The 26,177-nt window shown below is 42.6% G+C and overlaps 1 long non-coding RNA gene across 6 annotated transcripts in view; it reads right to left on the reverse strand.

Moving 5' to 3' along the window:
* The window catches only part of LOC138436702 (uncharacterized), a 480,161-nt gene that overhangs the window by 67,029 nt on the left and 386,955 nt on the right, over nucleotides 1-26,177 (reverse strand). For 5 of the 6 annotated variants that reach the window (XR_011255537.1, XR_011255535.1, XR_011255534.1 and 2 more), the window contains 4 exons: nucleotides 24,935-24,978; nucleotides 22,481-22,673; nucleotides 18,439-18,554; nucleotides 17,972-18,103 (listed from right to left, as the gene is read on the reverse strand). This is a non-coding gene — a long non-coding RNA (uncharacterized lncRNA). The remainder of the gene's footprint in view (nucleotides 1-17,971; nucleotides 18,104-18,438; nucleotides 18,555-22,480; nucleotides 22,674-24,934; nucleotides 24,979-26,177) is intronic. The other variant, XR_011255539.1, reaches the window with a different exon arrangement.

A 26,177-nucleotide genomic window follows, 5' to 3' on the forward strand; every position in this document is an offset into this window, starting at 1 on the left:
ATAATTAGAAGACAAATGGGGAAAGCATTTAATTTCTGTAGATATCAAGGAAAGGCAAATTAAAACAGCAGCTTTATGCGTCCTAAAATAACAAAGAATGGTGGTGCTCAATGTTACCCATGTGGTGTGAAGGCTATACACAAATAGACCCTGGTGAAAATATAAAACACCTATTTGAAACGAATTTACCTGTGATTGTCAAGAGTCATGCAGTTGTTTATGCCCTTTATCTTAAAGCAAAATATCTAAGAGAAAGAAATGTATTTATATAGCTAAAGATGCAAACCATAGCAACATTCAAAACAGCAATAGTTTAAAATTAAGTAAATGCCCATAAACAAGAGGATGTTTGTGTTACATGGTGGATGGAATATTATGGCATTAGCTCAGTCTATCCCCTCTGGCCTGGACCACTGCAATAGACTTGTTCCTTGCCACCAGCATTGGTTGTCCTCTCCAATCCAGGCTCCACTCTGCCACCAGATGGGTCTTCTGAGTATGGCACTCCCATCACCAACCTGGTGAAGTTCCAAGTTCTGATATAGTCCCCTGGGGCCTCTACATGCTTTGTTCCACCTGCCTGACCAACTTCATTTCTCACACCTACCCCACCTGCAGGCTTGTGTTCCTAGTGTATTCAATACAATATAAACACATTCACTCCTGAATAAACATCTATAATCCAGTGGCCTTGCTTATGCTGTAGCCTCTACCTGGAATATCCTTCCCTTCATTTCCACTTGGTAAAATCCCTCACATACTTCACAACCCAGCCAAGAATGTTAGCTGGGCTTTGCTCACGTGTCTTTAGAATGAACAGGGCTATATTTGTGCAGTAATTCAACTTTGTCTTCAAGACTGAGCTAACTAACTGCCTCTTTGAAAATAATTTCTTAATTGTCTACACCATCATTGCCAGGTGAAATCAACCATGCTTTCCTTGGGACCTCAATGGATGGTTTGTCGTGATTAGATGGGTGTTTATCATGGCACCTATAGTTCCTCGTTGCATGTATGTTTATATATGTCTCTCTCTATTAAATTCCTTGAGGACATGGCATACCTAGTCAATCAGATCAACATCTTACTCATCAGCATTTACTTAATGCTTGTTATATGCCAAGAGCTGTGACATGCATTTTGCATTTAATCTCCATATCTCATTAAAATTTTATAACTTTGATAAAGTATGTTGTTTATTAGTGTCAATTCAAAATAATAATGGAAACTAAGGCTCAAAGAAGTTGAGTAACTTGCCCAGTGCACAGGATGAGCACAGCCAAGACGTGAACTCTCATCTAATATATTCCACCCACCATACTGTCTCATTCTCTTTTTTGATATGGTGAGTAAAAGTCACTCAGTCGTGTCTGACTCATTGAAACTCATGGACTATACAGTCCATGGAATTCTCCAGGCCAGAACACTGGAATGGGTAGCCTTTCCCTTCTCCAGGGGATCTTCCCAACCCAGGGATCAAACCCAGGTCTCCTGTATTGCAGGCGTAGCTGACACAGAATAGCCGCTCAATGATTGTCATAAAAAGAAAATTACCGTGGTAGCTGAATAAACGTTTACAACAGATAAACTAAAGTTAGAATATAGAAATGGATCTACTCACTGATTACAATCCAATAACAACTGTATGTGCATATTTGACAAAGACCTGTGAACCTGATAGCAGCAAAGGTCAGTTTATTAGAGAAATAGAATTCTGGCAATTTTAAAATTGATTTTTTCCCTTGCATGGTATTTTTAAATTGCTTACGAAGACTTTTGTTCATGAAAGACTAGCTTCATCACTGTTCCACCATCAGAGCTCCAGAAAACACAAAGGTATCAATTGACTAGAACACAGAAACCAGGGGTCTTAACTGGTTAGCTACTGAACATTTCTGGTGTAAACTGTACACATATCAGCAGGCTGGAAAAATGGATATACAAAAAGGGAGAAGAAATGCCAATTTCCTTTTGCTGAACTGCCAAACATAAAAAAGACTTGCACAAAACCTTGATTTTGCCTGGAAAGAAAATAAAAGCAGAAGTTGCCCGCACCATTTCATAGAAATGAATTCCAGAGATGGATCTTTTAAGTAAGTTCTCCACTTTATGCAAAGAATGTGTTGAAAGGGTAGAAGAGAAAGGGAAGAGAAAGGAGAAAAGAAAGGAAAGTGAGAGTCGAAGAAACAACATGAAATTTGACCAAGGGGAAAAAAAGAGGCAATTAAAACTCAAATACATCTACGTACTGGTTCTCTTAAAACTCCTTTCCCGAATTCTTGCATTTCACAATGTGATGTTGTTTAATTTCATCTAAGGAACAGAAAAAAAGAGGGTGCCGGTAACAGAAATGGGGAATCACAAGAAGGAGAGGCTTTGGGAAGGAGCAGAATTCTGTAAAGAGAACTCAATAAATGTTTGCATGCAGGCCATTAAAGCATCTTATTCGTTGTGTTTCAGTTTCCAATAGGACATCTTTCATGGCCTGCCAAAATAGGAACACCTCCTCTCAGGGGGCAAGACTACATTTCAGTTAATTTTCTATTTCAATAAGAGAAACTGCAAGTCAGCAAGAAAGAGAGACAGGCTGCATCATTCCCTTAGTCTTGTATTCCCAATCACACACAGGGCCCAGAAATAACCAGGATAGGCCTCATCACTCTTTTCTCTTTGCCTGAAAGTGACTAAAGATGAGGGTAAGCTGGGTGGTGGTGGTGGACGAAGAGCAGGTGAGGCTCCCCTGGGATTGAGGACCCCCTGAGGGCTGACAACACACACCCCTTTGCCAGGAGTGTAAGGGAACAGCATAGCTATTTCTTCCAAGCAGAGACTGACACTGAACCCATCCCTCAGCAAACACCACCTCTTCTTTTTCCTCCCTCTATAAGTCAACAGGAAAAATTACATTCCCCAAATAAGAGATTCATTTCTCATCAAAATAGAACCTTCTTTTATGTAGCTGCACAGAAGCTTCCTTACTGAAGCACCAAATTCAAAAGCAGCTATAAGTAAAAAGAATTTGCTCTTATCATAAATAAAAGATTGTATATGCGAACTTATTTGCAGTAAAATCTTACTATAAAAAATATAATTTATACCCTAGTTTCTCCTGTGTATTTTATGTAATATCCTAGTAAAATATTTCCATTTTACAACATGTACCTATTAAAACCATTCCTTATAAAACTGTCGGCATAAAATAAAATACAAAAACTGGAAGGAAAAGCAGAGGAAAAGAATATATATCAAAAAAAGAGGTGATGAAAGGAACAGAAAGATGCTTGTGGAAACCCTCCCAGCAAGACATAAATAACAGTAATATGGAGATAGTGGAGGCGCTAATAATTAAGTAGGATCTTTTAAGGTGAGAAATACTTAAATCCCCTTTGAATCCCATTCATTTCTCCGTGCTAACAAGGAATTCTCTCACACTAAAATCTGGAGACAGGACCTAAATAGTGAGATAGAATGAGTCTACAAAATAAGTCAATTAAAAAGAAAGTGTCCTGGAAGTGACAAATATTGTCTGTGAAAATGCAGCCCAATACGTGACTGAAGTTTACACTCAATTCAACAGATATGCCTCCCACCTATACAGGTGGACTTGCTGTCTGTGAGCCAGAGTCCTTAAAATCAACTAATCAAATCCATCAATCTTCGGGTGGTTGTCAGCACTTATTTTGAAATTGTTTCAAATATACAGAAAACTTGCAAGAATAATAAAAAGAACTTCAGATTCCTTTTTCTAGATTTTCTACAGCTGTTACATTATTACTTTTTCATATATCTATCTATATAAATTATATACATTCAAATTCCACATATAATTAAATATATATATGTATTTGATCATTTGAGAGTAAGTCGCCGATTTATTATACCCATTCACTCCTGAAACGTCAGTGTATATTATTTGGGGGCACTCTTTCACAAAATAGGGGAACATAAAAATCAGGAAAATAATGTTTAATATTATCTAATTTATAGACCTTATTCAAATTGGTTCAACTGCCCCAACAACAGCCCTTATATGTTTAAAAAATGAGATAGCTAAAAAAGGAAGAGAAATCAAAAGAAAATTTTAGTCCAGGGTGCAAGTCAGGATCACACATTGCATTTAGCTGTCATATCTCTTCCGTCTCCCTTAATCTGGAAGAGAACCACTATCTTTGTTTTCTTCTGACCTTCACTTTTTGAAAACAAGCCAGTATTTTGTAGAGTAGCTTAGTTTTGTCTCTATTTCCTCATGACTATGTTCAGATTGCACATTTTTGGCAGGAATGCCATGGAGGTGATCTGTCTTGGTATCAGGAGCATATGCTCATTTGTCTCATAAATGGTGATAATAACTTCGATCATCTCACTAAAGTGGCATCCATTGAAAAGTTACTATTTTTCCCTTTGTAATTCATAAGTGGAGATACTTTGAAATTAACCAAACATCCTCTTCCTCATCGAATTTTCACTCACCAGTTTCAACATCTGTTGATGACTCTTGTCTAAATTAATTATTATTGTGAATGGTTCGAAATGAGAAGGGATTCATGATCTATAGAAGGGGTGACTAGCAGCATCTCTGGGCAGTCAGATGGTTTAAGTTGTAACTTAGAAAAGAAAACAGTACCTATTTTTACTACAATCTCCCAGGTGGTTCTAGTGGTAAAGAACCCACCTGACCATGCATGAGACTTAAGAGACATGGGTTCGATCCCTGAGTCGGGAAGATCCCCTGGAGCACAGTAACCCACTTCAGTATTCTTGCTTGGAGAATTCCATGGACAGAGGACCCTGGTGGGCTACAGTCCATAGTGTTGCACAGAGTCGGACATGACTGAAGCAACTTAGTGCTCCCATAGAAAGTAAAGATCACAAAATTTTCCAAGTTGGTGGTGCATCCATTTCCTGTGCATCAATAATTCACAACAGAAGGCTATCAAACAAGTCACAGGTACAAAAGTTGAAAAATACTGTACTAGATGCTCTTCTTTCAAGAGAAATTAACCTCCAATTTAGAAAATGGAATGGCTGTTTTGCTCCTAAGTAATTTTTTTTCTTTTTATGCAAAGGCATTTTGAATTATGTAACTAACCAAGTTTTTCTTTTTGACAATACCTGCTAGAAAAGTTAGAACTTAAATAGTGTGTAGTTCATGGTGATTACCCTTTTAAGTTTGCATTTTGGAGTTTCATTTACTGTTTCCAACTTGTTTTGCTTTCTTCTTTTGCTCCAATTTGTTATCTATGCATCTTATTTTATTAGGTATTTTTGGTAGCCAAATTGAAACTCTGTGGACTGAGATAAGCATGCACACTAATTAATAAAATTGTCTATACTTTCTTTTTTCATCTAGCGCTCTGTCTCAAATCTCCAGATCAAATTTCTTATCAACTGGGGCTATCTTACTTTGTTCCACTTGACATGATATGTTGGAGAAGGAGAGTTGGTGAAAGAACCCATGAAAAACTTTAATTCAGTGTTATCAGTTAATTCAGTGACTTTTTGCTTTTCATTGCCCTGGAGATTGGTTACTGCTTGTCACATGAAATGGATCCTTCTCCGTGCAGGGAAAAGAGCAATGAACCAGGCATCAGAAGGCCCATCCACGGTATAATTCTATCTCGGCCATAGATGCGGTGTGACCTTGAATAAATCAATTCCAATCTCTGAACTTCAGCATCCTTGGGAAATAACTAGGAATAAAAGCACCTAAACTGCCTATCCCACCAACTTGTTGGAAAATCCCATAGGAAGGGCTTCAAGAACTGCAAGATCCAAGAATTCCATATCATCCTACCATCTGGTAAGAACATCAGACTGCAAACAGGCGGACAAATGTACAAATAATTTCAAATAAAGGTAAAATGCTATGAAAACAAAATATAAGAAAAGATTCAAGAAAGAAGGTGGGGAGGGTGATTTGAGATCAGATGGCTAAAGGGAGCTCTCTGTAAAGAGTGGATATTTAATCAGAGATTTGAAAAAGGGGAAGCAGAAAGTTATGCAGAGAAGACAAGAGCATTTGAAGCAGGGATAAAAACTTGAAGACAGGAAGGCGCTCGGTGGGCTCTAGTAACTACAAGAAACCAGTGTGTGGAGGGAAGAGTTACACACAGTGGGTGTGGCAGAGGAGAGATTAAAGATAGAGGTGCAGCCTTTGTAAACCAATCTCTCTGCAGCTTCAATGTTAAAAGCATGGGTTCTGCAAACCAACACATCTGGGTGCACCTCCTGGGTCTGACTCTCGCATTGTGATGGAGTTTTCTGCCACAGTTTTCTTTGTATGAGATGCTTAGTTGTTCAGTCATGTTCAACTCTTTGACCCCAAGGACTGCAGCCCATCAAGGTCCTCCGTCTATGAGTTTCCCCAGGCAAGAATACTGAAGTGGGTAGCCATTCCCTTCTCCGGGGGATTTTCCCGACCCAAGAATTGAACCCAGGTGTCCTGCATTGCAGGCAGATTCTTTACCATCTTAGCCACCAGGGAAGCCTTTCTTTGTATATAAAACAGAGATTATAGTAGCAGCTCCTTTATAAAATGGTATAAGAATCAAGTGGGCTGATGCTTAGCACCATGTTTAGTACAGGTGAACGCTTAGGAAGTTTCAGCTGTTACTTTCCAGTCCACTCCATCAATGGAATATCCATGGCCCTTACAGAAAAAATTGCACAATTCAGGGTTCAAGGATACAGGATAAAACTTTGTGTTAAGACGAATAGTAAACGTCTCAAGGACAGAGAGCCTGTCTGCTTCAGCTCCTCAGCTCCTGGCACAGAGCTGCATGCAGTAGGTGCTCAATAAGATATCTACCCTGAGTAAATATTTGTGAAAGGCAATTCCTGAGAGTAGTAGCAAGCCAGCCATGAAACACAGGCTGCAAATCATGCTCCTCTGTGCCCAATTCCGTACAAAATTCACAACAGGCACAACTTGTTTTTAAACTCAAGTTATGTGGACTGTTGTTAGATCATCCTAACATATTTGGAGGCATGCTCACCTTAAGTAATGGGTTGTTTCAGGTGTGAGTCCCTGGCTTGGCCATACTAGCTGATTCCTATCAACAATTAGGAAAAGAGGCATTTGTCTGATTACTCGGCCAATTGCTGAACAAATGGCTCCTTAGCCAACCATTGTGAATACGTCCCACCACCACCAGCATTTCCAGGTTCAGATTTCTCATTCTGATCATGCTAGGAATGTAATCAAGTCCCTCTGTGGAGATAAGTTAATTATGTCCTCAGGCTGTGAACAAACACAGGGGTTTGGTTTCTGACCATGTTGCCTAATGAGAGGGCACCCCCACAGGAGCCAGAGGGCTTGTCGGCTGCCACCCCAGGGCCCTTGATGGCATCTGGGAGTCCTGGTTCAAAATGGTCTGGCCTTTGGCCCCCGGGTCCCCCATCACACATGCTTCTAGCAATACAGCACTGAGCACAGAAACTGGCTCTCTCCAGTCTCCTCCGGCCAGCCCGGCCGTGCCCTGATGGCTAAGGGCTGGGCTCCCAGAGCTCCCCGGCACCTCCTGCAGCCCAGCACAGCCCCCAGCTCAGGTTGTCCCCCTGGAAAGCTGATCCGGCTTCGCTGAGCCTCCTGAGATAGATAAGGGAGCAAATCAGCTTTTCTGTCCTCCATCACTGGGCTGCCAGGGACAGCAGGACCCAAAGACTCAAACATAAATCACCTGCCTATCTCCATGTTTTAAACTTCAGCTTTAATCCAGCTCAGAGTGGGATTAGCTGCCTCAGAGACTGCTAATTGCCAGATGGCCGCTGATAGCCGACCAGGGAAACGTGTGTGTCAGAGCCTGCCATGAAGCCCTAGGAAGTCAGAACTGGAAGGGATCTTGGGGAGGCCAGCCAATCCTTCACTTCTTCACCATCGCAATGGGGACACAGGCAAGGTGGCTCACTCCTGGATGCACAGTGAGTTAACAGCACGTGTGGGGACCTTTCGCTGGGTTCTGTCTGGATTAAAGGGAGCAAGAGAGACAAGCACTGAGATACAGCAGTGCATCACTAGCTGATTATGTCCTGCAGCTCCTAGGCAGGGGCAGAAGCAAGAGGAAGGAAAAATCACATTACTGAATACCTCTTGTATTCCAGTTGTGATGTCAGCTGTCTTCATATCTAACACCTGGGTTCTAATCCCTGGTCTGCCACTGACCCTACACGGAATCTTGGGTAAATCGCTCTCCCTCTGGGGGAGTCGGAGAAGGCGATGGCACCCCACTCCAGTACTCTTGCCTGGAAAATCCCATGCATGGAAGAGCCTGGTGGGCTGCCATCTATGGGGTCGCACAGAGTCGGATATGACTGAAGTGACTTAGCAGCAGCAGCAGCAGCAGCTCTGGGGGAGTCTTAGTGCCTCAAGTGCAGGCTGAGAAAGGTAGAGAGGATTATCTTTAAGGCAGAGGTTCCCTTTCTTTAATGTCCCCTGGGGGATTTGTTAAAACACAGATTGCTGGGTGCTACCCTCAGTTTCTGATTCATGTCACTTGAGAATATGCATGTCAAACAAGCTCCCCAATGGGGCTGAGGCTGCTCGTCTGTGGACCACACCTAAAAGTGCATCGCTCTAAGATGCAGCCGCCAACTCTCCAGTTAAATAGCAGGCATGAGCTCATGAAAAAGAAATGCCATGCATACACACACACTCTCTCTTTCTCTCAGCACAAAGAGTAAGCATGAAGGACCCCCAAGCTAGGATCCAAGCCTATAACTTTTCTTAAATTCTTGAAAACAACTCAAACATTAACATGTAGTGAGTCAAATCTGAACTCAAGTTTATGTCTTGTGGCTCAAGTCCTTTCTCTGGGGAAAAATAAAGTGCTGCCTTACCCCTCAAGAAGCCTTCAAGACTGAATGAGAGGAGCTCATTAACACAGTCACACTCGGATGGAGGCCCGGATGGCATCCCTGGGAAGCATCTGAATGTCTTCAGTATCTGGTACATCCACACATTTTCTGGGTCCTCTACAAGGACTGCAACCAGCAGGGTTACCACTGGGATAGAGACAATGTAGAATGTTGGCTATCACTTCTGTGTCCACAGCCCTGAAATCCCTACCCAGAGCACTGCCAACCTCCCATCTGCAGATTGTTTCTGGGAAATTTCTCAAACATGTATCAACCCTATGAAAGGTGGGAAAGCATCCTGGATGCTCCCAGGAAAATGTTTTGACCTTTGACAAATTACACTCATAAGCCAAATATCTAAGCCCAAAGCTATGTTGGAAGGGTATTATGGTTTGTATAGAACAACAACAAAAATGGGCAGGAAGGAAACCCAGAGCAAGAGAGCCGGAGAACTTCCATGGGGCTCTGCCTCTCAGAAAAGATGTCTGATATGGCTACAATCCGGGAAAGCCATCCAATATTGGTATCATTTTTTACCTCTGGTACTATAGGCAGGTCCATTATCATTGCAGGCAGGGTAAGTGAAGTGGTCAAGGATGGGCGATGGGATGAAAGAAGAAATCTTTCCCAAGTCCCCAGTGAGCACCCAACAGGCTTAACAGTGGACTGAAGCCGGGTCTCTCACCCAGAATACCATCTAATGTTTTCTCTCCAGCCCTTTCCTTCCTGCCTTTCAACTGGAGGCACTAAAAGCATTTACACTAAAAAGCAATTCTATATAATGAGTTACTTTTACAAATGTGGTCACAAAACAGAATGCAAATGTCATAGTTAATCCTTCCAGCAGAATATACATAATGTTAAAAAAAATTCAATTTAGCTATAAGAAATTCAGTCAAAAGTAACAGTTTATCAGCACAAGCCCAGAGTGGTGATGGAGGGCCAGGTGCAGGGGAAACTGAAGAGAGGAGGGTAGAGTTAAAAATAAGAATCTCTCTTCATCTTAGACAACAGAGAGACATTCATAGATATACCTGGCACTGATAATAAGTGACATATAAGCTATTTAATGTAACCATGAATAGAATGTAAAAGGCTTTATAGCTCACAGAAACTGCCAAGAGGAAATCAGAAAACAAACCACATGGAAGAAGCAAGAAAATAGCAAAAAACCACCACCAACAACAAAACACCACCACCCCTTCAAAAAGGAGGGGGAAAAAAGAGAAAATAGAAAATAAGAGAGGAGGATTAAGACACACCATGCTTTCCTAAGGGGTTCCCTCATGGCTCAGACGGTAAAGAATCTGCCTGCAATGCAGGAGACCCAGGTTCGATCCCCGGGTTGGGAAGATCCCCTGGAGAAGGGAATGGCAACCCACTCCAGTAATCTTGCCAGGAGAATTCCATAGACAGAACAGCCCAGAGGCCTACAGTCCAAGGGGTCACAAAGAATCAGACACAACTGAGCCGCTAACACACACATGCTTTCCTAAAGGGCAAACCAAATGGAAAACAGCCACTGCTTCTGATGAATGTGTGGTGCATCATGCCCACTCCCTCTGGGCCCCAGGTCCCTTCATTTCTTCGCCTCGTCCTCTTCATCTCACTGACTTCTCTCTCCTCAGCTGCCATGGACACTATCACTCATTAGACCCTGTGATCCCTGCAGGCATCCCACCTCCGGGAGCAACCTAACCAATCACTGTGCTCACATCTCCTGACATTTCATCTGCAAAAGGAGGGAGGACAGGTTCAAGAGAAGGCTTTGGCTTCTTTGGGCTTTTAATAGAAGAAAATTAGATTCTGTTCCTTTTGTTTAAAAGAAAAGGCCATCTAGGTTGCATCCATGTCCTGGCTATTATAAACAGCGCTGCAATGAACATTGGGGTACATGTGTCTCTTTCAATTCTGGTTTCCTCGGTGTGTATGCCCAGCAGTGGGATTGCGGATTCATGTTGATATATGGTGAAACCAATACACTATTGTAAAGTAATTGGCCCCTAATTAAAATAAATAAATTTGTATTTTTAAAAAGGCCAATGGAAAGAGTCACAAAGTAAGAGGATGGACGAATAGGAAAGAAAAGGGAAATCAATAGTGGCAAGTTTTGAGGAGGACAGTTTTGAAGTTTTGAGGGAGAGACAGGATCAGGAAGCATGGAGCCACTGGCCTCAGCTGCTTCCTCAGCTGCATACCAAAGGATGGAATGAGACTGAAGTAGCACTCAGAGAAAAACTCTGAGACTCAATTTACTTGCTTCATAAAGAAATAAAATAGAGAAGCTAAGCATCTACCTCAAGGTGTCAGAAAGAGAACATAATAGGAGGAAAGGTTGTGTAAGAATGTGATAAAGATAATATTATAAATTATGTTTATTAGAAAGAAATCTCCAACAATGGGTAAATTACTCCAAGTACTGACTTAAAAGAAGCAGAAAAATATATAGTGGATACAATTAAGTGGAAAATGGTTAAGAATAAAAATGTGATTTAACCATAAATATGAAGTTTACTTTTTTAAGAGCTAAATGAGTACTATGTCAGCCCTGTTAGTATATTTGAAAATCACTAGGAGAGTTTCTAGAAAATCTATAAATCACCAAAATTGATTCATTAAACAAACAGTCCAAATAGTTCAATAATTATAAGCAAATCTTAAAGCGTTCAATAGGTTATATATATGTGTGTGTGTATATATGTATGCTGCTAAGTTGCTTCAATCGTGTCTGACTCTGTGCAACCCCACAGATGGCAGCCCACCAGGCTCCCCCATCCCTGGGATTCTCTAGGCAAGAATACTGGAGTGGGTGGCCATTTCCTTCTCCAATGCATGAAAGTGAAAAATCAAAGTGAAGTCGCTCAGTCATGTCCGACTCTTTGCGACCCCATGGACTGCAGCCCACCAGGCTCCTCCGTCCATGGGATTTTCCAGGCAAGAGTACTGGAATGGGGTGCCATTGCCTTCTCCAACATACATGTATATAATAATCATTCCAATTACTGTTTTCATGTCATGGTATGAAGTAGTACACGTGCTTTATTATGCTCTGATATCCCAGATCCCACTGGGTGTGACATGCAATACATGGAATATGTCATTTATCACCTTTCTAAAAAGCCAAAGGTTCTGAATTCTGAAATATATCTGGTCCCAAGGGTTTCAGAGCATTCCTTGTGGGCCTGTACAAACTAGTACACAGCATATTAAAAAAGATGAAAGTTTCTCAACTATTTGAAGAAGTTTGTTAACACTGATCTAAACTTTGGCAAAGGAGAATTCACTCAAAAAGAAAACTACAGTCTGATTTCATTTGACTATGGAAGCCAAAGGCTTTGATAAATGATTTTTTTTATGTTTTCAACTTGGTGATTAAAAAAAAAATAGTCTTGTTATATGCTGATGTGTCCCTCCAAATTCATATGTTGGAACCCTCAATACCTCAGAATTTGACTGTATTTGGACACAGGGTCTTTAAAGAGGTAATTAAGTTAAAATAAGGTTACAAGCGTGGGCCCTGATCCAAGATGACTGGTGTTCTGATAAGTACTGGGCTGGCCAAAAAGTTTGTTTAGGATTTTCCATCATGTCTTATGAAAATCCCAAATGAATTTTCTGGCCAACCAAGTATAAGACAAGAAGGTGTGAACACACAAACACACAGAGTAAAGTTTGCATGAGAACACAGTGAGGAGGGAGCCAAGGAAAGAAATCAGCTCTGCCAACACCTGGGTCTGAGACTGAGAACCTACACAACCGTAAGATAAATTTCTTTTGTTCTATCTACCCAGATGTGGGATTTGTTCTGACAGCCCTAGCAAACTAATACAGTTATGTTTCAATAGTCAAGGTTGAATCATTACTAAGTATTTATCCCCTCATGATAAAAATATCTCTTTTTCTTTCTCTCTGGGCAATACGTTCATGAAAATTCCAAGAAGCTTAAGGATACTTACTCCGTGCAAAGAGTCCTGGTTACTAGCTTTACAGAAAAAGTGCTAGGAAATCTGACCAGTCCACCAGAGGGCCAAGTGTACTGCTATTATTCTCAGATCACACAGATACAGAATTTGGCGGAAATGTGACCCAGAAACAGTTTATCCTTGGCCATGGACCAGAGCTCATCAATGGTCCAGATACCAACTAGTTGGTCCAGGAGCACCAACTGGTCCAAGCTCCTGGGCCACTGTCACAAGCATGGAAGTGCATGAGGCATGCACCACCCAGGCTAGTCCCCCAGGACTTCTCAGGATGCAGAGAAGGAAGGGGACACGGCTCTATCCCAGTATGATGTTTGCAGTTGTGGTTCCACATCATTCAACACTGAGCTCCCAAGGCTGCCATTTCTTTACGTGGTACGTTTCTCCTGCACTTGCTACTTTCCCTAAGGAACTTGCATGGGGCCCAGGTGACTGAGTCCAGGAGCCTCCAGACTCAGCTGCACACCCTGCCTGGACATCCTGCCCCACACACTCAGCTTCCTGGCCCTCAGGAGAAAAAGCAGTCCTTCTCTCACTCAGTCCGAGGCCCACCTGTGTCTGTCTACTATTATTAGTCATTCTGTTTTTCAAGGGAAAGTCTGACTTTGTGAAATGCAAGATGACCTGATGAAGTGAAACCAAAGCAAACCAAATCCTGCCAAGTAAAAAGAAGTGTGTTCCATCACTAAGTAATGATTATTTCAGGAATGCAGAGATAGCTAAATATTAGGGGAAATTTTAAAGCATCATATCACTAAACCAAAGGAGAAAAAATAACATAGCTTCTTAAAAAATGAGTAGGTGACTTCAATAGCATTTCTAATGTATATCACCAACCACCACAACAAAAATATTTCATAAGCTAGAAGTGGATGATTGTTCTTGATATGATAAAAAAAAATCGTCCCAAGCCAAATGGCAATGTGTGCATGTGTGATGTCATTCAGTCATACCCAACTCTTTTCGACTCCATAGCCTAGCCCACCAGGCTCCTCTGCCATGGGATTTTCCTGGCAAGAATACTGGAGTGGGTTTCCACTCCCTCCTCCAGGGCACCTTCCTAATTCAGGGATCGAATTCACTTCCACTGTGTCGCAGGCAGACTCTTTACCAGTGAGCCACCAGGGAACCCCAAGCCAAATGGCAATAATAGATAGTTATTAATAAATGATATTCCTATTCAACAGGAAATAATAAGACAAGGCTGCTTGCAACCGTGGTCACTGTTTATCATATTCTAGAAGTTCTAGACCGATCCAAAATGACAGCCATTAGCCACATATGGTTACTGAGCACTTGAAATAGGGCTCATCTGAATTGAGGTATTTTGTAACTATAAAATACATGCCAGAATTTGAACACTTAGTATTTTTTAAAGAGTGTAAAATAGCTAATTTTTAATTTTTATATTTATTTAGGTTTAAATTTTATTCTGGGTCGAAGAAACTGACAAGAAATTAATCTCTAAAACATAGAAATAGCTCATGCTGTTTAAGAACAACAAAAAAACCCTCAACAGCCCAATCAAATGGGTGGAAGATCTAAGTGGACATTTCTCCAAAGAACATACACAGATGGTTAAAAGTACATGAGGAGATGTTAAAATCACTTATTATTAAGAAGTGCAAATCAAAACTACAACGAGGTATCACTCCATACTGGTCAGAATGGCCGTCATCAAAAATCTACAAACAATGAATGCTGGAGAGGGTGTGGAGAAAAGGGAACCCTCCTACACTGTTGGTGGAAATGTAAACTGGTACAGCCACTATGGAGAACTGTATGGAGGTGCCTTCAAAAACTAAAAGTAGAACTACCATATGATCCAGCAATCCCAATCCTGGGCATATATCCAGAAAAAAACATACTGTGAAAAGATACATGCACCCCAGTGTTCACTGAAGCACTATTTGCAATACAATAGCCAGGACATGAAAGCAACCTAAATGACCATCAACAGAAGGATGGATAATTAGCCATTCTTACACAATGGAATCTTAGCCACAAAAAGAATGAAATAATACCATTCACAGCAACATAGACAGAACTAGGTTGTCATACTGAGTGAAGTAAGTCAGAGAGAGAAAGACAAATATCATGCGACATCACATATATAGAATCTGAGAAAAAAGGGTACAAATGAACTTATCTAATACAAAACAAACAGAGCTACAGATGTAGAAAATGAATTTATGATTATGAAGGGGTAAGGGTAAGGGGGGAACGATACATTGGGAGATTGGGATTGACATATATGCACTAATATATATAAATAGATCACTAATAAGGACTTAATAAGCACAGGGATCTCTACTCAATAATCTATAACAGTCTATGTTGGAAAAGAATCTTAAAAAATTGGATATACATGTAACAGATTCACTTTGCTGTACATCTGAAACTAATGCAACATTGTGAATCAACTATACCTCAACAAAACTTTTTTAAAAAAATAATGTATTATTGAAGTAATTTTTCATGTTTCTGTTTACTTTCTTTTACGAAGTGTTATATTTCTATTCGGTAGTGCTCTTCTAGACAGTGTAATATGGTAAAAGAAAAGAAAAAATCTTTAGTCACAAGAAATAAGACGGTGCAATTATTACTGTCTGAGGATTAGATGACTGTGTAGATGAGAAGTTATTAGACATTTTTAAAAATAATTATTTAGAAATTAATGACTACTTTCTATGCCAGCATCAGACAGAGAATAAAATGGGAAAATAAATCTCAAATGTCCACAAAATATATAATATACTCAAGAATAAATTGCACATAAAATGTAAGACATTTTTATAAACAAATAGTTTAAAGTGGTTTTAGCTTCTCCTTTGACAACCATTTAGGAAAGAAGCAAAGATGTTCTCAGAGAACACGGGTTTGCACTGGTGCCCATCTTGTCCATAACTAAACAAGTTGCAGGACTCACCAGACTGCTGGTCTGCAGTGGCTGCCGAGGACCCAATATCCACATCCATCAAGAATGGTGGAGCTCACAGCATAGAGGTTCAGCAATGACCTTGCTTCTGGCTCCATCTTAGGTTTCCTATCCTGATGTTTCTTTGCTTAATCATCCAAGCACTGAATTCAGTTCAGAAGTTCAGTCACTCAGTCATGTCTGACTGCAGCATGCCAGGCCTCCCTATCCATCGCCAACTCCTGGAGTTTACTCAAACTCATCTCAATTGAGTCGGTGATGCCGTCCAACGATCTCATCCTCTGGCGTCCCCTTATCCTCCTGCTTTCAATCCTTCCCAACATCAGGGTCTTTTCCAGTGACTCAGTTCTTTGCATCAGGTAGCCAAAGGATTGGAGTTTCAGCTTCAACATCAGTCCTTCCAAGGAACACTCAGGACTGACCTCCTTTAGGATGGACTGGTTGGATCTCCTTGCAGTCCAAGGGAATCTCAAGAGACTTCTCCAACACCACGGTTCAAAAGCATCAATTCTTCGGCACTCAGCTTTTTTTATAGTGCAACTCTCACATCCATACATGACTCCTGGAAAAACCATAGCCTTGACTAGACAGACCTTAGTTGGCAAAGTAATGTCTCTGCTTTTGAATACACTATCTAGGTTGGTCATAACTTTTCTTCCAAGGAGTAAGCGTCTTTTATTTCATGGCTGCAGTCACCATCTGCAGGGATTTTGGAGCCCAAAAAAACAAAGTCTGACACTGTTTCCACTGTTTCCCCATCTATTTCCCATGAAGTGATGATACCAGATGCCATGATCTTCATTTTCTAAATGTTGAGCTTTAAGCCAACTTTTTCACTCTCCTCTTTCACTTTCATCAAGAGGCTTTTTAGTTCCTCTTCACTTTCTGCCATGAGGGTGGTGTCATCTGCATATCTGAGGTGATTGATATTTCTCCCGGGAATCTTGATTCCAGCTTGTGTTTCTTCCACCCCAGCGTTTCTCATGATGTACTCTGCATATAAGTTAGATAAGCAGGGTGACAATATACAGCCTTGACGTACTCCTTTTCCTATTTGGAACCAGTCTGTTGTTCCATGTCCAGTACTAACTGTTGCTTCCTGACCTGCATACAGATTTCTCAAGAGGCAGGTTACGTGGTCTGGTATTCCCATCTCTTTCAGAATCTTCCACAGTTTATTGTGATCCACACAGTCAAAGGCTTTGGCATAGTCAATAAAGCAGAAATAGATGTTTTTCTGGAACTCTCTTGCTTTTTCCATGATCCAGCAGATGTTGGCAATTTGATCTCTGGTTCCTCTGCCTTTTCTAAAACCAGCTTGAACATCAGGGAGTTCACGGTTCACATATTGCTGAAGCCTGGCTTGGAGAATTTTGAGCATTACTTTACAAGCGTGTGAGATGAGTGCAATTGTGCAGTAGTTTGAGCATTCTTTGGCATTACCTTTCTTTGGAATTGGAATGAAAACTCACCTTTTCCAGTCCTGTGGCCACTGCTGAGTTTTCCAAACTTGCTGGCATATTGAGTGCAGCACTTTCACAGCATCATCTTTCAGGATTTGAAACAGCTCAACTGGAATTCCATCACCTCCACTAGCTTTGTTCGTAGTGATGCTTTCTAAGGCCCACTTGACTTCACATTCCAGGATGTCTGGTTCTAGATTAGTGATCACATCATCATGATTATCTGGGTCATGAAGATCTTTTTTGTACAGTTCTTCCGTGTATTCTTGCCACCTCTTCTTAATATCTTCTGCTTCTGTTAGGTCCATACCATTTTTGTCCTTTATCGAGCCCATCTTTGCATGAAATGTTCCCTTGGTATCTCTAACTTTCTTAAAGAGATCTCTAGTCTTTCCCATTCTGTTGTTTTCCTCTATTTCTTTGCATTGATCTCTGAAGAAGGCTTTCTTATCTCTTCCTGCTATTCTTTGGAACTCTGCATTCAGATGCTTATATCTTTCCTTTTCTCCTTTGCTTTTCGCCTCTCTTCTTTTCACAGCCATTTGTAAGCCCCCCCAGACAGCCATTTTGCGTTTTTGCATTTCTTTTTCATGGGGATGGTCTTGATCCCTGTCTCCTGTACAATGTCACGAACCTCATTCCATAGTTCATCAGGCACTCTATCTATCAGATCTAGACCCTTAAATCTATTTCTCACTTCCACTGTATAATTATAAGGGATTTGACTTAGGTCATACCTGAATGGTCTAGCAGTTTTCCCTGCTTTCTTCAATTTAAGTCTGAATTTGGCAATAAGGAGTTCATGATCTGAGCCACAGTCAGCTCCCAGTCTTGTTTTTGTTGACTGTATAGAGCTTCTCCATCTTTGGCTGCAAAGAATATATAAGGGTGGTGTTATCTGCATATCTTAGGTTACTGATATTTCTCCCAGCAATCTTGACTCCAACTTGTGCTTCATCCAGCCCAGCATTTTTCATGATGTACTCTGCATATAAGTTAAATAAGCAGGGTGACAATATACAGCCTTGACGTACTCCTTTTCCTATTTGGAACCAGTCTGTTGTTCCATGTCCAGTTACTCTTGCTTCCTGACCTGCATACAGATTTCTCAAGAGGCAGGTCAGGTGGCATTATAAAACACAATGCATGCATCCACTATAATTACACACTGACTTCATGATTTGTTTTTCTTCCATTTCTTTACCTTTTTAATGTAGAGCTGGTCCTTCCCCTTCTCTCAGATGACATTTCTCAGTCATCTTGTATCACTCTTGCAGGGAAATGCACGGCGTCTGTTTCTGCACCTCTGCCTTTTCATATCTGAAAAGATATACCCTTTTCATTAGAAGCATTTGACAATGCAACTGGTAGGACTCTTCATCTTGACAAATATTGCTGAGACAGAGGGGCATGTTAACCTATACCTGTCAAGGATGGTTGCACCTACACTGAGACTTTAAGGATGTGAGAATGTTCCCTATCAAATAAATCTTTTGGTAACTTTGGATGTTAACTTTAGTGTCATTTAATATAGGATGAAATTTGTATATAGTTTCTCTGAATTCTTAATAGCTTATAGATTTAATAGACTGGAAAGGCAAGGAAGGGAGTCACATATACCTGGCAGAGAATATAGGACTGCTTGGAACAAACCTGAGAAAAACCCTGAGAGCCTCCAGGACTCAATGCCTTTTCAATTTGTCTGGTTTATTATCCTGGCCTGGAGCTTCGGACTTTTTGCCTTCCAGATGAAAGAAGCATTTTGGCCCTGGAGATGAGGACAATGCCTCCACCACCCACCCACACCCCTGGAAGCCCAAGGGACAATTTACAAAGGCCCAGAGATTACAGATCCTTGCATTGTCTCTCTGCCCCAAACATAAAGTTGGGACTCTGATCTGAGGGCCATGCCAAGGGAACTTTTGGGAAGATGTGAGGATCTACAGTGATGAGGGTGGTGTGCCTTTTCTTAAGGCAAAAAAGAAGCAGTGGAGAAGTAGAAAATTATTTGGAAGATGAAGAGTTGAGTTTGGGACATTTTTATTTTGAAGGGTAACTACCAAGTAAAGATATATGAGCAGGCATTAGGGTCTGGAATTCCAGAAAGACATCAGCTATAGACACAGATGTTAACAACTATCAACCTAAGTCCAGGGGTATTTGTTGTTACTCTCCGGGAAATCACCTAGTTCTCATTTTCAAGAGTGCACAGAGGTCATGTCTCAGATGACAGACAGGAGGTTTCAGAGGAACAGCACTGAATTGCTCTCACAATGCATGTGGCCAGGAAATTCTGAGTGTGAGATATCCATTTTTAACAACTGCATAACATTATCACAAACTTGGCAACTTTAAACAGTATACATTTATTATCTGACTATTGCTGCAGGTCAAGAGTCTGGGTGTGGCTTAGCTGAGTCATCTGCTCAGGATCTCATAAGGCTGCATTTGAGGTTTTAACCAGGCAGTGTTCTCATCCAAAAGTTTGAATGGGGAAGAACCTGACTCCACGCTCAGATTACTAGGAGAATTTATTTCCTGTGGCTGTAGGACTGAGAGCCCCAATTTTTGATGGCTAATGGTTGGAGGCTGCCCTGAGCTCTTAAAGGTCGCCCACCATACAGAGAAGCCCATGAGGACTTTCCCAACATGACCACTTCCTTGATCAAAACAGTGAATGAATTCACTAGTAAGACAAAGTCTGGTATAATGCGATGTCATCATAGGAATTACATTCCTTATTTTGCCATATTCAATTGGTTAGAAGCTACTCTGGTCCCCCCACACTCAAAGGGAAGGTACAATACAGGACATGAATAGGAGACAGGGACCATGGAGGGTCATTTACCTCAGAATATGTCTTCCACATGCTGTGTGCATGGGAGAGGCATGGACACAGAGTTGAAAAGCCATCTATCTCCAAGCAGCTAACATACAGCAGAGTAGGGCACACTCACCACATATTCTGCCATGGCAAGCCACAAAAAAGATGCAAAAGACCACAGACTTTGGCAGTACAGTGAGGCAAGTAAGTGTACCAGCTGTGCATAGTAACCACTTATACATTCATTGGCATAATCCTGTTAGGAGGGTCCCTCTCCTGTATTTCAGAAGGGTTGAGAGTGAGAGACGGAGAAGGAAAACAGTGAGGCTGACAGTAACCCTCCAAATGCATTACCTGGGATATTCTTGGGACATCTAGTCACCGAATGGGCCACAGTGATTGGTCAAAGAATATTTTGGTTAATTTATTTCTCTACTTTCCCACCAGGAAGAATGAAGTTAATAAGACTCTACAAAGAGGAAATATTTGAAAACTTCTCAAGTCAGTAATAAAAACCCTCAAGAGGGAGGGGATACATATATACTTATCACTGATTCACACTGCTGTACAGCAGAAACTAACGCAATACTGTAAAGCAATTATACTCTAATTTTTAAAAATTAAAAAAATGACCAAAACCCACATGAAATATCAGATATATGCTAGGTGCCAGAAATCGGATCACAGATAACCAATTTATCCACAACCTGCTGAACACATGAAGCTCTGGCCTGGGTTGTTCTTCCTGTGCCCTAAGTGACCTCCCACCCCAGCACCTTCTCTGGAAGAGCTGGCAGAGACTTTCCAAAGCTGTCAAAATGAGGGGGTATGCGGTTTTATCTCCATCTTTTCTCCACCAGAAGCATGCCTGTGACACTGCCATCTGCTCAGCAATACGGCATCCCAGGCACCAGGGACCCTGGTTCGGGACATGAAACTGGGTACAGGGCCATTTCCTCTGAATACCTGAGAACTCCCCTCCCTTCTGAAACAATATGGACAGACATGCCTGATTTATCAGGGATCCAGAGAGCATGGCTGCAAATCTTTGTTCTCAGTAATTCTGAGACTTCAAGTGTATTTGGTAGCAACTGAACCTAGTCTGCCTGAGCAACTGTTTCTGTGACACTGAACTCCATGGGGTAGTTAATGGTGAGAAGGGACCCTTGCTTCATTGTAAACCAGCATAGGACATGTCAATTTCTGCTTCCCCCACAAAAAAACCCAAACAAATGTGGGAAATACAGCTCACCCAAAAGGGCATACAGGCAGCTTCTCACCTCTCCTGTCCCCACCGTTACCCCATCATAGACAAAGAGGACAGAGCCACAGGAGAAAACATTCAACCAGCCAGGGCAGGGGAGGTGATACATGGAGAGTTGGATAAAAATTTCATTTCTGACTTTGACGATGGACCCTTTGGGTGCTCCTTGTCCCTTGGTTTTGTTTGTTTGTGGGGTTGGTTTCTGAACGCACAGGTGTTTGTGGAAGCACGATGCCCTTTTTGCAAAAAAAAGACAGTATGGGATTTCTGAAAAGACGGCCTAGGTCTAAATGCTAGCTTTTCCACTTACTCTCTGCCCACCTTTCAATAGGACAGTCTAATCCCCTTAAATCTGTTTCCTCATCTTCTTAGAAGGGAACATTTAAAAGGCACTTAATCTCCCTGAGTTATTGCCACGGGAGCATGTTGGGACCTGGCATCACACAGAAGCATCCTGCACTCTAGAAGTGCAGAACTGAAGACAGCCCAGACCCATCACACCTATATTAAAACTCTGCACACCTGGAAACTAAAGCCCATGGTTCGATAGGGACTTGACCAAGGTCTCTCTGCCAGAAACACGCCATGTGGGGTACTGCCTCCTGCCCAGCCAGCCAGACAAGGGAGATGGAGATGAAAACTCAACTTCTCTGCCTTCCCCTGGGTGGGCCTGAAGAGGGTGGGGCTTAGAGCCAGCACACGACTAGCTGGGTGGTGAACCCCCCGCCCCAGTCGATGAGAGCTCCAATCTGGCCTGCAGCTACCCTAGGTCTGTTTGTGACTTCAGCGATGCCCCTGCTGCTGGGCATCCATCGTGCGATTGGCCCATCATCCCAGTCTCTCAGACTCTGTTCTGAAGGAGAGAGACGGTGACAGAGCCGGCTGAGCGGCAGTTTGAGCAGCTCCCACGCAGACCGGGGGGTCTGCATCTCTGTTCTGGGACAGGCCCATCTCTCCCAGCCCCGTCTCTCCACGCATCGGGAGGCTCCATGGACATATTTGTTTACTCCATTTGCCGATATGCAGTTTGCATAATATTGAATCTGGAAAGGACACTGCATCCACTGACAGGAGTTTTCCCAGCTGGAAAGAAAAAAAGAAAGAAAGAAACCAGCTTTACATTTTTTACATTTTGGAGTAGAAATAAAGACACTATACCATGCGCCAGGCTTCCTGATGGATGGTTCTCAGGGTGGGGAAGGCCACGTCTGTGGTCAGGCCACGCTCCCAGATCCAAAGTATTGTTGGATAGCTTTCTCGTAAACACTGTTGGCAGCTCCAGGGACCGCTCTTTTGGTAAAAAGGATGTGCTGGAACGAAACGTGGGCCTCCAGCCAAGACACATTTCTTCCTATAAAACAGAAAACATGCACGTGTCAGGATACAAGAAGCCAAGCCTCTTCAAGGGTGGAGGCCTCCTCCTCCTCTGTATCCCAAGAGGATGAGGAGGACCAGGCTGAGCTAGGCTTTGACCTGAGATGCCTGGTAGGGAGCAAAGGGCTGAGGATGTACTCCAGCCCCCTACCCCGCAGCTGGGCTTTCTATCAGATGCCTTCTGCCAGTTTGCTTATACTCTCAGATTGGTCTAAATGCCTAGCTCAGATGTGAGGTATAATGAGGCCCCTCCAGGGCTTCCCTGGTGGCTCAGAAGGTAAACAATCCACCTGCAATACAGACCCAGTTTGATTCCTGGGTGGGGAATATCCCCTCAAGAAGGGAATGGCAACCCACTCCAGTATTCTTGCGGGGAGAATTACATGGACAGAGGAGCCTGGTGGATCACAGTCCAGGGTATCACAAAGAGCTGACTGAGCTACTAACACTTGTACTTTTTCCTAATTTGTAAAAGCAAAGATGGAAAGCACAAAGTCAAGGTAAATAGATGGAGGCCCAAGAAGGGTGTTCTTCGCAGGCCCCGGGCAACCATCCTCCCGGACATTTTCTTCTTCCTGAGACGACACTCAGACCCTTCTCATCACAGATTCTTCCAGCCTCCATGGCAGGCTCTAGGGAGCTGCACAGAAGCACTGTTTGTCCAAATATCACTCCACTGGTGGCATGACCCATCGGACCCTCCTACTCAGGTGGGGTCCTCCGGGCAGCATCAACCTCACCAGGAGTTTAGTTAGAAATGCAGGATCTTTGGGCTTCCCTGGTGGCCAGTGGCAAAGAATCTGCCTGTCAGTGCAGGAGACATGGGTTCAATCCTTGATCTAAGAAGATCCCATACACCATGGAACAACTAAACCTGGGAACCACAACTACTGAGCCTGAGCTCCAGAGCCTGGGAGCCACAGCTACTGAGCTATGTGCTGCAACTACTGAAGCCCAAGTACCTAGAGCCCCTGCTCTGCAACAAGAGAAGCCACTGCAATGAGATGTCCACGCACTGCAAGAGCCCTTGCTCACCACAACTAGAGAAAAGCCCACCAACAGGGAAGATCCAGCATAGCCAATAAGTAAATAAATAGATTTTTTTAATATAAAAAGAAAGAAAGGCAGAATCTTGATACCCAGGTGTTTCATAGGTACATGGAAAGTTTTACAGGCACTGCCTGACAACTTCCTGGAGCATCCTCATAATTGGACACGTGTGTCTTCATGGTCCTGCCAGCAGAGAAGGATAGATGGACAGTGAATTACGAAGTGACAAAGGCCCTCTGTCTCATAGTAGCCCCCAGTCACAGCCTGGGTTTGGGTAAAAGGCACTTGGACTACAGATCCCACAGCCCCCAGGACTCAAGTTTTGCAGCCACCCAACCTCTACAGTGAGAGAGCATCTTCTCATATTCTCACTTCACCTTTTTTGGAAGAGCAAAATTGTAGAGCTCGATTCCAGGATGATTTAAGACACTGAAGTGAAGTAAAGGTCAGTCAGTCATATCTGACTCTTTGCAACCCCACAGATTGTAGACAGGTCAGCCTCCTCTGTCCAAGGAATTCTCCAGGCCAGAATACTGGAGTGGGTAGCACTTCCCTTCTTCAGGGGGTCTTCCCAACGTAGGAATTGAACACTAGTCTCCTGCATTGCAGGCAGATTCTTTACCATGAATCACCAAGGAAGCCCAAGACATCAATTGAGAGTAAATAAATAAATCAGATCTGGTTTCTTCATTGTGAATTTTTCACCCTTTAGCCAGGGTTTGGCTTTACCTGCTATAGGCACAAAGGAGCCAGGTCCCATGCAGCCTGGGTGAAGTTGGAAATTCAGGGTATCTGTGTCCCTTGGGTGGTGGCTACACAGGCTACACTGCGGGAGCACTGGCCCAAGTGAGGAGCCCAGACCTGTCTCAGCACTTGGTTCTCTCAATGCTGTTGGTCTGGTCACTAATCTAGAGCCATTATGAGCTCATTCCTGGGCAAATCACCAAGCTGTGCAGATGACTCATCACTAAAGACCCATCAGGAAGAAAGTTGCCATGCACACCATCCAGGCTCACAAACCTGGATTCTCCCGCAACATCTATCGTGATGGTGACATAACCACCCAGCCCCCATGATCTCTGAGTGCAACTGCAGACCTGTAGTTCTTCTCCAGGAGAATCAGGGACTACCCTTTCCTCCTGGCTTTGTCCCCCAGGACTTGGTCCATAAATATTACAAGTGTCTTACCTTATACAATGGACTTCCCAGGCGGCTTGTGGTAAAGCATCTGCCTGCAATGCAAGAATCATGGTTGAGAAGATCCTGTAGAGGAAATGGCAACCTACTCCAGAATTCTTACCTGAAAAATCCCATGGACAAAAGAGCTGGGTGGGCTACAGTCCATGGGGTAGCAAGAGCCGGACATGAAGTAGCAACTAAACCACCAACCGCCTTGGGTGATGTGTGTGGCACCTGGAAATGTTTGTTCTGCCACTATATCTGGTGCTTAGTGCTTACACCATGTAAGAACAATGGGGACAGAATTATAGTTCCTGTCGACATGCTACAGATGTGTGCATCAGAGAGTTTTTGTTTGGCGTTGTACACATAGATGATAAATTGCAGTTCTGGCCCACCACATACAGTTGTCATTGGTCATGCCTGCAAACTAGAGCCCAGAGTGAGAAGGAGACTTGGCCAAGGTGACTGTCCAAGTTCTGTTTTGTTTACAAGGGCTGCAGCAGTCAAAGGGTTATATAGCTGTTTAAATTTTTTTTCAGGTTAAAATTACAACAGATTACACTGTATGAAATCGTGCGGCCTTGGTTACCATTTTCACTGTGTGCTAAGGCAGATCCAAAGTGACTTTCTGAGGAGAATCTTGGTCTTACACACAGGTACATCCTGGCTTATCTCCAAAAAGAGATACAAGAGCTTTCTATTCAGGCAGGAGTTCTTGTAAGGTGACACAATTTTGACAAGAGTGTGTTCATCTTACTCCCACCTTGGGTGACTATTAAAACATAAGGTTTTACACCTACCCACTTCCCCGCAACAGAGAATATTTGCACTCTTAGTAGTTGTCAGGGAACATAACCTTGAACTTGGTGTCACTCAAACATTTCAACTCCTCTTGGTGCAGTGGAATTGTATTTAGAGAGCATTTCCCAAGGAGAACTGTTTTAGTTCAAATAATGCTAGTGACTCTAACAGACAAATCCAGACATCTTAGCGCCTTGACACAAGAGAAGTTGGTTCCTTGTGCAGATCACAGTCCAGGGAAGGTGTTCCGGTTGGGTGTCTTCCACCAGACCCTCAGTAGCCTGGGCTTCTTCCTCCCTGTGGCTCCATCTTCCTCTGGGCCCTTGTAGCCTTCATTTTTCAGCCAGCAGATGAGGATTATGGAAAGAATGCATTTACTTCCCAACCATTTCAGCTCAGAAGTGACGAATATCACTTTTGCTCAAGCTCAGGGTCAAGACAATGCCTG

Source organism: Ovis canadensis, chromosome 3 (assembly GCF_042477335.2).
Source record: "Ovis canadensis isolate MfBH-ARS-UI-01 breed Bighorn chromosome 3, ARS-UI_OviCan_v2, whole genome shotgun sequence".
Classification (NCBI taxonomy): Eukaryota; Metazoa; Chordata; class Mammalia; order Artiodactyla; family Bovidae; genus Ovis; species Ovis canadensis.